We start from the raw sequence: 14,101 nt of genomic DNA on the forward strand, positions 1-14,101 counted from the left end.
TTCTTTTTTTTCCCCCTGAAGAAAATAAAAACAAGTTATTTTCACAGAATGACAATATTATTGTCTGTCATTAATGCAACTGTGGAAAAATTCAAATAAACAAAGAATGAAGAATTTGGACTACAAGATCTGGAAGATAGATGAATCTGTGTTTACTTGCTGTGACACTTAATGGGAACCACTTTGCCTTTCTGAGCATTGCATTCTCAATACGGGAAGTAGAAATAGGAATATGTACCTAATATGATTACCATAAAAAATTAATAAGAGAAAAACCTCATAGTACCAGGCATGCCGCCATCTACATGATAAGCACTCAACAACATTATTTCTCTTCTCTCTCCATTATAGCTTCTGGCAGACTACTAAAAGGCTGAAATTTTTTTTTAAAGATATGATTTCCATTTTGAGGGTATTTGGCTTTGACTAACCAACAACTCACAAATCCCTTCATGTTCACTAAGCCTCAGAAATTTGCATGTTGTCTTTATTCCAATTTATTCTTTTTAGGTTTTCTTTGTATGTTTATTTTTTTTTCACTTCTGTGAGAAAGATTGTGAGATCAATAAATGACATATAATCAAATGAAGCTGTAACAGGAGAAGGGATCAGAAAAAAAGAAAAAAAATAACAAAACATCATAGAGTCAATGATGATATTCTTGAAATTGTGCCTGAGAAAAAAGCCTGTAATGGCATGTTAATGTTTTTCCAAGGTCACAAGAAAATGTGGACTGAAATGAACCTCACTACATTATTCTCTTTATCATTGCATCTCAACCTTTTGTTTTAACTCCACACACCTGAGGGTAATACATACCATCATAGTGATCATGGTTGATTATTATAGTCATCTTACTTCATGTGCAAGAGTGGTGGGGCTGGAAGTGGGTAGAAGAGAGGCTCTTACCAGTAGAGTGGAGTGCTTTTCAGTTTTACAAAACTCACCAGATAGTTTTTATTAGCCCTCACATAGTAGGAAGAGGGCAGGGTGCCTTTTAAACCATCATGGAGCAACATCAAATGAATATGTATTAGATGAATAAATGAATTTGGGATTAGGTAGCATATACAGCCTAGATCATAATCTGAGTTTTTCTACTAAGTTTCTAAGTAGAAAAAGATATAACTTGGTTTTCTTTCTACAGAAGGGGCAACCATATGGTGGTGAACACCTTGTATGGTATTTCACCCAGGCAAATGACAAAAAGTGGTTTAGAATACCATGACTGGACATGTAGGAAATTATTTTACATTATTAGAAAAACAGAACAATATCTTTAAAAAAATCTAAACTTTTCAAAAATACACAAAACTCAAGATTTCTTTCAGAAAGTAGTGATCGGATTCAGTTGAGATTCCAAGTTTAAAGGATTGGAAAAGGTTAATATTTTCTATCTGCAGAATTCTATAGCCAAGCATAATAAAATATCAATGAGTGCAAATTCAGAAAGGTACAGTAAAATGCATGAAATAAAAACTATCCATCACCTTTTGAAACACAGTCTTTGTAGACTGATTAAAACACATGAAGAAAGAAATGTTACCTATGCACTGAGCATACCAATAATTGAACTGGGATTCAAAGGGAGCTACCAAGAGTACTGGAGTACAATGCAGAGTAGAAAAACAGCTTATAGCCAGAAATTTAGTTTGTAGGAGGGTTAGTAATCCCTTAACTCCTTTTCTCCAAAACACCTGCTTGAAGGGCAATATTTAAAATCTGCAAAAAAAAATCCAAAAGCCCGAAGTTCATTTTTCTCTGTTTTCTCAGTAATTCACCTTGACGTTTTTTAATGATTGCCAAGCCACTGTTTATTTAAATAAGCACACTCTTTCAAACCTGACTTATACGTCCCTTCTTGATTCTGGATTTAACTTATGATGCTTATTTTATAACATTATATTATTTCCATGGCAACTGTCTTAGTGTAATAAACAAAGGAAGATGACTTCAGCTGCTTTGTCCTGTGAAGGAGCTGGATTTGAGATCGGAAAGCTTGAGCTGAAGAGAAAACAGCTAAACAACAGAAATAATGGTGAAAACGATGACATTTATTTTACTGCACACCCTTGATGAGGGGGTGAATGCATTTACTATGCAAAATAATCACAGTCTTACTCTCCTGGACTCACGCTAAACCTACCCCAATTAGTGCCACTGAACTTAAGGCTGATTGGTTCTTTAGTACAATGCACTGCTCTTAATTGATAGCCCTGGTCTGTTCCAATGTTCTTTTGTCTGTTTTCAAAGCTCTACGTACATCTGAACATATCTTAGCTAAGTGCATTACCAGACGACAAATAATAAAACCATTTATTAGGAATCAACCTCTGTACTAATGGCATGCATAGTTTTTGCTATTATTTTCATTAGGAGGTTGAAATGGGGAGAAGAAATTTATACACCATATACGCAAAATGAATAGACATGATGACTTTATAAAAACATAGAATTAGAAGTAATTTTAAAATCTATTTGCCTAATGTGACAATGACCTTTCCTCCCGGTTTCAAAAGGCTTTTAGGTACTGTTGGTCTATTGCAACTTCAATTAAATCCTACCCTCTCCTGAGACATGGCATCAAAATCTAATTCAGTTACAAGTAGCAATAACATTTAATTATCTCCTCCAGTTATCTACACTGCCAAATGATAGTATTTCCTGAGAGCCACAGATGTCATTGTTGTAAGCAAGAACCGGTTTGGGGACACACACAGAATATGATCACACTGGCTTACTTAATGCTTTTATTCTTTACGGTTCATATTTACATATAGCAAAAAATCTGCTCCCAATCTAACCTGCTTCACATGAAATATCGTTTGGATATACTCCTCCGGAAAATTACTTCACCTCCCTGTGCCTCGGGATCTTCATTGAAACCCCATAAGACCATGCTAGGCGTATGGTAAACACACAGCAAATATTAGCTTTTATTATTACGTCAGGTAAAATATTTCTTATCTGGCACTAATATGAACCATAGGCCAGTCACCTTCGAATTAAGTAAAAATATATTAGGCTAAAAACTAAAATTAGTTTGTCTTATAACAAAGTTGATGAATTTCATACTTTTGGGTTAATATTAGCATTTATTTTTCTTTAACACACTCTTCAGAGCTCTAACCATATCCCTTTTTTAAAAATCATATGTCCTATTATGTCTAGGCTAAGTGTATTAGATACAGACGATGGAAGAATATGCTTGACGTATTTCTTAACTTGGGCACATTCTCCAGAAAATCAGGAGATCACTTAGAGGTTGCACAGAAAGCAAGTTCCCCTGGTACTTTGGTGATTCTTGCTGGTATGAGACCTTCAATTTTGCAACTGCCTTACGGACATGTCTCTAGAATTTAGGTCCAGTAAACACTTTTTGCTACTCTTCTGTAACTCATCTTTCTCTAAAGAAGTCTGTGTGTCCTCTATTTAAAACCAAAACTAACTTATCTTCTAATTTTCTAATTAGCAGGCAGATTTTGGCTTACAAATATATAGTCAGAGCATGAGGACATATAAGGGAAATAAAGTGTTTTTAGGAGTCTGATATTTTAAGTCCTCATAAAATTAAAAAAAAATGTCCAAAGAATTTGAGACTCTAATAACACAGAAGATCATTTCAATGTGAGTCACCAATATGGATAGGTCATAGTCTACTTTGATTTAGTTGGTTCATGATGATCATGTGGTGTATTAACTTTATACTCTCTTACAATATTTTTAAGATTCTTTCTAGGCTTATTTGAGAGAGAGAGAGACAGAGAGTGTGTAGGAATGGGGCAGAGAGAATTCTAAGCAGGCTCCATGCTGTCAGGGCAGGGCTTGCCGCAGGGCTCAAGCTCACAAACCCTGAGATAATGACCTGAGCTGAGATCAAGAGTTGGACGCTTAACCAGCTGAGGCACCCAGACACCCCAAATTTATACTCTCTTATAAATTTTGTTTAATGTTTATTTATTTTTGAGAGAGAGAGAGAGATTGAGGCAGAGAGAGAGAGAGAGAGAGAGGGAGACACAGAATCTGAAGCAGCTCCAGGCTCTGAACTGTCAGCACAGAGCCTGACACGGGGCTCGAACTCACGAACCACAAGATCATGACCTGAGCCAAAGTCAGACACCCAACCAACTGAGACATCCAGGCACCCCTCCACTCTCTTATAAAGAATGAATGAGCACCTATAGTATGTCCGTTTATGGTAGACACACAGAGGTACAAAGATAACTAAGATACAGACTCCATCTTCAAGGGGCTCACAGTCATGAGATGAAACAGTATGCATTCACTTGCCGAACTCAGTATAATCGAGTAAGCTTAGATGTGTATCTGCTAACAAGCCAGTTAGATTGTAAAAGGCTCTCTGTAAATCTATTTGTTTATAAATCCCAATGAATTATAAAAGTTTAAGTTCACAGTCCTCTATGCAGCTCTGTTAAACAGGACATGTGCATTGCTTCTTTTCATTCTTGTGGATACTGAGTTTTTCTAACAGGTACATTTTTCTTTCTCCCTTTTCATTTTGTTGAAAATAATTGCCAGCTATTCCTTTCTTGAGCTCCGAATTTCACTACATATTGCGGAAGGATTTATTACATCCACATGTATAAGACTCAACAGTTCCTCACCATTTTCAATTTTTATAAATTTATCTTTTTTGTTTCTATCATAATTATAAGCTTTCCCTTAGTAGTCTTTTGGGGCGTCATCATTGTTGGTCGGTTAGTTGATTTACTTATTAAACTTGAGAGGTTGTGTGTTAATATCTGCACAGCAAATGAATTATAGACTAGGAAGCAGTGTGATGGTCCAGGCTGAAATGGCAATTAGAGTCCCTTATTTGTGTTAGGCTGAATACAGTACCTCTGAAGTAGAGCTTTGTTGATATAAATTAAAGTTAGTGAGTTTAAAATGCAAAAAAATAAAGGAGCTTTGGCTATAATATATTCATTTCTTTATCAACTCAACAAATTTACTGAAAGCTTTCTATATGCTAAACACTGCTGTAGATAAAAAGGTAATTCAATACAGCATTATGAAACCTAGAAAGGGGAAATACAAAAATAAAGCTCATGAAACCTGTAGTAAGGACATCTCACACATACTTTGAAGGTCAGGAAGGCTTCATATCAGGATGGATAAATAAAGTATGCCTGAAGAACAAATTGGTTAGGCCAAATTATGGAATGAGGACACGAGTAAGAGGATAACATTCAGAATTAATTTTAGGGGCAATGGAGAACAGTGGAGGTGGAGAACAGTAGAAGAATTTTAAATGAGAGAGTGACATCATTGAATTTGTATCATAGGAAGTTCATTCTACATCTACTATTTGGGGAAGAGAGAAAAGAATGGAGACTAGAGTCTGTTACAATAATACAGGTAAGTAATGATAGACAATGGTGTCTCGATCTATGGTAGGATGATAGGAATGGAAGTTCAATAGATTAAAAAGCAAAGCCTTCTCCAGCTACTAAAGAACACTTTCAGTGCTTTCTCACTATACCTTTGCATGCACCGTCTTAGAGGTAAATTATTTATTTGCTTGTGCCAATACAGGTGAAAGTTTGATCATTTGCATGCATTAGAACCTCAACATGTTCTTAACATCTTAATGTATAGAAACTGCTTGGCATGTTTGGTAATGGCCTGTAGCATTGTCTGGCTGTATTCCAGAATGCATACGGAAGAATGACTCTAGAAGACCCTAAGGCCCACCCAAGAAAGGACTTAAGGGATTTCAACCTTTTCCAAAAGGCAATGGGAAATCAGTGATTTATGTAGGGAACAGATCTGATCTGATCTTTCTTATTATTTTTTTAATGTTTTTATTTATTTTTGAGACAGAGAGAGACAGAGCATGAGCAGGGGAGGGGAAGAGAGAGAGGGAGACACAGAATCCGAAGCAGGCTCCAGGCTCTGAGCTGTCAGCACAGAGCCCGACATGGGGCTCGAACTCACAGACTGTGAGATCATGACCTGAGCTGAAGTCGGACGCTCAACTGACTGAGCCACCCAGGCGCCCCTATAATCTGATCTAAGGATAACTGGTGAGAACAGACTTTAGGGTGAACTTCCAATAATACCCATCTCCTGGCATTTATTTATGTCTTAGTGCAATCATTCCCCTTGAGTTGAGTGGGACCTGTAACTTGCTTCTCATTACTCCTGTGACTATATTTCATTATATAAAACTGAATCTTGCTAGTAACTCACTACAGGGACTCTCCCTGTTAGCTTGATGAAGTAAATGGTCACATTGGAGAAGTCCACATGACAAGGAACTGTAGACAGCCTCTAGGAACTGATCAAAGAAATGAATTTCTCAGTCCTATAACTACAAGGAACCGATTACATCCAGCAACATTGTACGCTTGGAAAAGAATCCTGAACCTCAGGTCGGAACTCAGTCAACACCTTGATTGGAGATTGTAAGACCCAAAGAAGAGGACGCAGTTCAGCTGTGCGAAGACTCCCCACCCACAGAAACCATGAGAAAGTACATGTGTTGTTTTAAGCTCCTAAATTTGTGGTAATTTGTTACTTGTCAATAAAAACAAATATAACTAACAGGGTTACTGAAGATAAATTAGATGAAATTTGGAAACAGAAAATCCAATTAGAAGAGATAATACAATGGGATTATATATATAATTGCTATGATGTGAGCATTGGAATCAGAAAGAGCTCATTTTAAGCTCTTTATAAAGTTAGGCAATTAATCTAGCTACTTTATAAAGTGGGGAAATAATATTCTCTCAAATGGTTTTTACAAGGAATATGTAAAAGAAAAAACTATATATAGTCTAACACAATGCCTAGCACACATTCTAACTGTGCTATTATGTTATTCTTTACGAGGACCAATGAATGAGAGCTGGCCTGGAATAATGAGAGCGAAAACAGAAATGGTGGTAAGTTTGAGCAACAGCTTTAGGTGGTAGGTCTTAGTGATGATTCCAATATGGATTGAGAGAAAGAGAGGGGGGTGGTGAAAGATGACACAATTTCTAGGTTGGATGCCTGGCTGAGAATGATGCCATAACTGAAATAAAGAGTGCAGAAGGTGGGGCGCCTGGGTGGCTCAGTCGGTTAAGCATCCGACTTCGGCTCAGGTCACGATCTCACGGTCCGTGAGTTCGAGCCCCGCGTCAGGCTCTGGACTGATGGCTCAGAGCCTGGAGCCTGCTTCCGATTCTGTGTCTCCCTCTCTCTCTGCCCCTCCCCTGTTCATGCTCTGTCTCTCTCTGTCTCAAAAATAAATAAATGTTAAAAAAAATTAAAAATAAAAAAAAAATTAAGAGTGCAGAAGGAAGAACTGATTTGGCTGAGGAGATAATGAGTTCTGTTTGGCATGTGAAGTCAATGTGCCCGTGGGAGGACATCCATATGGAGAGGTCCAGTGTACAGCTGGGAATGCAGACTTGGTACTCAGATCTGGGTATATAGGAGGTTTTGGAGACAGTTTTATGTTATCCACAAATTACATCAGTGTTCACACACACACACACACACACACACACACACACGCCCCATCCTAATCTTTCTGGAGAAACATGAGACATCTTTTCTCTTAGAAATAAGTAAATTATGTGCTAGTTTAATAAGCAGAACCCATAATTAAAAAATAGAGAATAGGGAAATATTTTTTTTTAATTTCCTTAGAGATGAATGATGAGTAGTAAATTCCCATATGCCAGAGGGATATTTAAGTTGACTCAGCTTGGCCCGTCTGTTGCAGAGGTTAGCAAACTATGGCCCTAGGGCCACATCCAGCTTACTGCCTGCTTTTGTAAGTAAATTTCTATTAGAACACAGGCACACCTATTCATTTATATATTGTCTATTGCTGCTTTTAGGACACGCAGGCAAAGTTTAATTGTTGTGACCACAAGCTGTAAAGCCCAATATATTTTCTACCTGGTACTTTACAGAAAAAATGTTTGCTCACCCCTGGTCTGCTCCATTAAAAAAAAAAAAAAAAAAAAAAAAAAAGGTAGTATTCCAAAATAGTACATCAGTACATAATACTAAAAAAATGCCATCTGGAATATCACAGCACTGGTCTAAAAAGTTTAAGACTTGGTTTCTGGCATAATCTTCCACTCATTACTTATAATTTTTCCAGGTACCATTTTCTCAGCTGTTAAATATCAATAGTACCTCCTTGACTTGCTTTGTAAGGTCACAAGCAAGTAACTCAAAAACAAACAAACAAAAAAACCAAAGTGTAAAGCACTGAACAAGTGTAAGTCAATGTTACATATTTTTACATTGTCAAGAAATCAATGCACCCAGTCATAACTATACCAGAAAATATAAATATACATTTGGGTATATAATTTATCAAGAAACTTTCTATCTAATATTTTCTGCTATCTTTACCAGAAATATTTGGGTTGAGTAGAACTCATATTGGTACCATTCTTTGTCAAAGAGAGAAGCATAGAAAATTAAGGCATTTGCTTAAAGTCAGTCAGCTAATTAATAGTAGCATCTGAAAGCCAGGGAGGTCTCTTAATACTAGTTTGCTTTCTACATGGCTATATATCTACAGCACTGACTAACTTGAGTGATTATATATATATATATATATATATATATATATATATATATGGCTTCTTTTAGAGAGAGACAGAGAGCAGAGAGCATCTGCAAATGGGGGAGAGGGGCAGAGGGAGGGGGAGAGAACTCAAAGCAGGCTCCATACTTAGCACAGAGTCCGACGTGGGGCTCGATCCCACAACCCCGGAAACATGACCTGAGCTGAAATCAAGAGTCAGATGCTCAACTGACTGAGCCACCCAAACTTCCCTAATTTTTAGAATTTTTTAAATGTTAAAATAGTTGTAGATTTACAGAGATGTTACAGTGATAAGAGTTCCCATATATGCTGTACCCTGTTTCCACTGTTAACATTCATTTTTAAACTAAATAACAAATAACAAGCAGAATATACGATCTAAAAAGTCAGAAAAGTGAGAAAAATGAGTAGATATGTAATACAGAGTTATCATTTTTCTCATTTGACATATGATTAAAGAAAGATGTTGTTACTTGCCCAAGGTCAAATAAAAAAAAATCAATGACACGTAAAATTAGAAATAGAAGTAGATGTGTTAAATGGGGGGACTGTGAGGATGAATGAATTAATGTTTTTAAAATGATTTCAAAATGCGTGGGCTTCTTAAAATGTGTGGACTCCTGCTTAAAGACAAGTCATTACTAACACTGAACTTGCTAATCTACTTTCCAAAACAATCTGTTCTTTCATTAACTCCTTGTTTATTTGCAACATGACCTGGCATGATTTCTGGTATATTTGGAGGCTGAATAAGAATATGCAAGTTTTTTCTTGATTTAGAAAGATGATAATGGAAATTCCAGTGTTCTTTGTCATGTGAACTTTAGAAAAGGAAATCTGGTACTCATTTCTTGACCGGAAACAGGGCAGTGTTTCTTATTTCAAAGTAATAAATTCTCTTAATACTGTTTATTTTTATTTTTACTTTTTTGCTTTTGGACATTTTGTTGCCACTTAAAAAGATGACCAGATTACCCATTTCAATAGAGACACGGTTCTCCAGGATAACCACTTAAATATAAAATATGTTCACTGAAATATCATTTTACCTGCTGATTATTTTTATCTCTTCCAAAATGTAAACGTAGTTATGGGTATACATTTTTTTTTAAGATAAAAGTTTCATCTTGATCATTCAATAGGAAATAAGATTGTATGTGTTAAATACCTAGCTTCTGATAGCACATTAAACTTTTTCATCTCCTTTTCTTCTCTTTTCTCTCCTGCTGGTTCGTAAAAATCAAGAGTTGCAGGTGCAAGAAGAAACAGGTTGGTTGAGCAAGGGTCATGTGTTGAAGTGTTAGGTTACTTACATGTCTTTTATTGCTTACAGCTACATGCTATCTTGCACCATAGATGTGATTCTCCACATTTTACGTCTGAGAAAACTTGGCAGGAAAGAGATCTGAACAGCTTCCCAAAGGTCGCACAGCTTAGGAAAGGCTGGAGTGTAAATATTAACTATGTGCTGGTAATGGGGACCACTTCTTAGGGAGAAAAATCCCTGCTTCTGCACTTTAATGCTCTCAATTTCTATGAAGATTCTTCTCTTGCCTCTACAAATTCCCCTGCACGTAAGTAATCCCTGATAAATGGGTCGTGGTCAAAGAAGTTTCCTCTGATTAAAATAGAAGACAACGTAACGAGTTCTCCAAAGCCATGTATCCACTATAATTAAGAGCAGATTTCCTCCCAACTTTGTTGAAACCTCCAGTCAAAGACAGCAGTGTGCTACTCTGAACTGAGTGCAAGCCTGGGACTCAGAACATTCTGACAGCCATGGCTCAGACTGTAAGTTTGTGTTTTTTATACACATTGTATCTTCATGATAAAACAGTTACATTAAATCTACTTTCACGGCATTGATGGATTTTTGGAATGAGACACTACATGATATAATCCTTTATAGATTGTGAAGACCATATTATGGTGCTATTATATTTTAGTGGTTACAATATCACCTTAAAACATAAATACAGAGGTTACTCAGAAAAACTAGTTAAGTGAAAATGTTGTTACTTGTCTAACATCCACAACTAAGGTAATTTTTACCAAACCCTACCAATAGAAACTGAAAGACACCAAACAATTGATACACTAAACAAAGAATCAAAATTAAACATATACAAAGTTTCTGTAATTAGTTTTGAATATCAGTTGCTTTACTGTCCAAAGTATCAGACCCCTTCTTACATAACTTATGTAAGAAATATATATATACACACATATATATATATACATATATATATATATAAATATATATATAAATCATTTTAGTAAATGTTAGTATTAGCTTTCCATTTGATGTAACATTTGAAACCTTATCTATGGTTTGTTCTGGGAATGTATCCATCATTTGCAACCTTGTGCCAGGGAAAGACCATTTAGATTCCAAAAAACTGAAACAGAAGCAAAGTTTTGGAATACAATCTATTTATAATTTGGCCACTATCTATAACATAGGCTTTCTATGAGGTTGATAATGCTAAGGACTAAACAACAGTTTTTAAGCAAGTATGGGCTAGAGAATTGGCATAAGAGATAAAATGAAAAGTACAAAAAAATCTAAAAAGAAACAAAAACTGTCCAAATAAATGAGAATTGGTAACATTGGGTCTGTTCATATGAATACTTACAAATAATTTGCATTTTATGTGATGAAAGACTGTGAACTTTGAAAAGATAACAAAATACGAAATATATACATATGCATACATGGAACCAGAAATACAAAAAGGAACACATTTCTTTTAAAGCACAGGCAGAGTAGTGAAGAAAAGTTAAAACTGGAGAAGTAAAGTTTTTAAAAGTCATTTAATTTGAAGGAATATTTCTCCCCATCTTGTAACTTAAATGTATACCTACAGTGGAATTTATTAAAGTCAATAGGCTTAACTGTAAATTTCAATAAGCTTAAAAGCAAGCACAGCTTATTTGAAAGTGGGGGGAAAATTCCCATGGCAATAATTTGCTTTCTAAATTTGTCCACAGGTTGATTTTATTCATCCTTCCCATTAAAGATTTAGGCGCAAATAAACCTAGTCTCAAAGAAATACTTTAATAAAACAAAAACTAACTTAAAGTTATTTTTTTGCAAAGTCAGATTTTCATAACTCTATTTATTAAAGTTTATTGTAAATATGAACTAAACCTTAAAAATATACACACAAACAATGTCTTAACCTGTGTAACAGCCTGCCTGGTATGTATTTGATACTTTGAGAGAAAATATTAACTCTGCCTTAGAGTCCTTAAGGAGTCCTTCAAGATTCACCTTTGCCTGGACCCTTTTGAGATAAAACCACCTAGTGAGAAAAAGCTGGATTTTAGAATATGAAAAACTTCATACAAATCCTTACATCTGCCACTTACAAACTTGAGGATCTTGGGCAAGTTATTTAAAATCTCTAAGGCTAAGATTACTCTGATGAAAAATGACGGTGGGAGGGAGGACAATAATAGCAGGATTTGAGTAAGGATTAAATGAGATAACTATATATGAAAGAGCCTAATAGACCCTCATAAATGTTAGTGTTTTATAAAATAGGATTCCTTCCCTACTATAATCGGTTTTATAAACTAGATTGATGGGCTGGATAGATAGCAGAGTATACTCAATATAGTAAGTGTTATAATAACATCGAAATTCTGAATCCTTCCTATTTTCCTGGGATTACATTAGGTGTCTGACTGGCATGGCTGATATCTTAATCCTCATAACTAACTCATAACAATGAACTAGGTACCACTGTTGTAACCATTTTACAGATGAAAAAAAAAATGAAGTTTAGAGGAGTGAATTAACCCAGAAGAAATCTTTTACCTTTTATAAAAAAAAAAAAGAATTAATCCAATATCAAATGCCCACCATCTAAACCCACACACTCAATAGACCTCACCTGAACTATTCCCAAGGTTGTCATTAAGTGCCCTTTCAAAATATGCACATCAGCAAAAAAATTAAAATGGGGGAAATTCAGGTAAAGAGGGGAATTCCAAATCTGGCAATAGCAGGAAAAAAAAAAAATAACAACAAAACAAACGAAACCAGAAAGATTGCACGGTACATAGCTTTCTGAAAAGATTCTCTGAGAATGTGCTCATCGCCTCCCAACTTCAAGCCTCTGTGGTTGTTTGTGCTATTTCTATAAAAGCCTAGGATTTAAAAAATGTTTTCATCTGTTATATATCATCTTGTCCGTTATATAACCCACAGAGGCTGTGAAAACAATCTCATCACTATAAAAGCCTTCAGACCCACATTAACCTGGAAGATCATATTTTTCTTACTCGATTTGGGGACCCACAGGAACTCCCACATTTCGTGTACTCGATAATATATTGAGTAACTCATAGAGGGCATCTTGTTCATTCTCTTTTTCATCTTTGGGGTGTTTTGCTTGCATAGAAAAGACAAGGTCTTGAACCATAGATCAAAACTCTAACACTTTGCCTGAAGTGGTAGCATATTCTACCTTATACCGATCTGCGACCCACAATTACATTTACAATTAAAGTAAATTCAAATTAAATGCTTTTGAGAGTTTTAACAGCTTTATAAAATAATTATGAAATGACCATTTGTATCTAGTTCTGTCATCAAAGCAAATACTGACAACCAGAGAATGGCTAATGACCCGAAGAAATTTTTGCCTCCTTCTTGCCTACTTTAAATAGGAAATGACTTAAGTCTTAATCAAAAGTCCTTCAGGGGCGCCCAGGTGGCTCAGTTTGTTAAGCATCCAACTTCAGCTCAGGTCATGATCTCACAGTTTGTGGGTTCCAGCCCCTCATTGGGCTCTGTGCTGACAGCTCAGAGCCTGGACCCTGTTCTGGATTCTGTCTCTGTCTCTCTCTGCCCCTCCCCCACTCATGCTGTGTCTCTGTCTCAAAAATAAACAAAACATTAAAAAAAAAGAAGTCCTTCATTTTACCTATGGAAAAATCTTTTTTTTTTCTTTTCATCAGTTAAAATATGAATTTTCAAAAGTTGGTGTGGGTGGTGGCTCCAAACTGCAATACTGTAACTATTGTTATGCTTTATTTCACAATATAAAATGAATTGCCAGCTTAATTCACTGATCACAATAGAGTAATTATATAGATTGTACATATTGAGTCAATACATGCCTTGATAGCCCTCAAATTATCTATTATTTATTTGCCATATTTTCTTTCACGATCATCTTTCATGAATGTGAATCCTAAATTACAAAATATCGCCACAACTTCAGTTGTAAGCCATGGGAAATCATCTCTCAATAGAATATAAGAATGAAACGTTCTGTAAGTTCTCAAAATACGATTATCTTTCTCTCACCTATCCTCTTCTATCAGCTATCTATCAATCATCTATTTATATATCTATTGATTCCTTTTCCCCTTCATCTGAAAACAAATTTAGACGCATGGTCGCTTAAATGGAGCAGTTGAGAAGTTAACTGAGGTACACCAGATTGCCAAGTGGAAAAACAAATAGAAATAACCGATATGAAATAAATGAAGAAATTCAGCAGATCA

General features: G+C 35.6%; 1 protein-coding gene across 2 annotated transcripts in view; it reads right to left on the reverse strand.

Annotated features, from left to right (window-relative positions):
• Window positions 1-14,101, reverse strand: part of CSMD3 (CUB and Sushi multiple domains 3) — a 1,270,863-nt gene that overhangs the window by 374,600 nt on the left and 882,162 nt on the right. The gene's annotated exons all lie outside the window — the stretch shown is intronic.

The sequence above is a fragment of the Prionailurus viverrinus genome, chromosome F2, assembly GCF_022837055.1.
Source record: "Prionailurus viverrinus isolate Anna chromosome F2, UM_Priviv_1.0, whole genome shotgun sequence".
Taxonomy (NCBI): domain Eukaryota; kingdom Metazoa; phylum Chordata; class Mammalia; order Carnivora; family Felidae; genus Prionailurus; species Prionailurus viverrinus.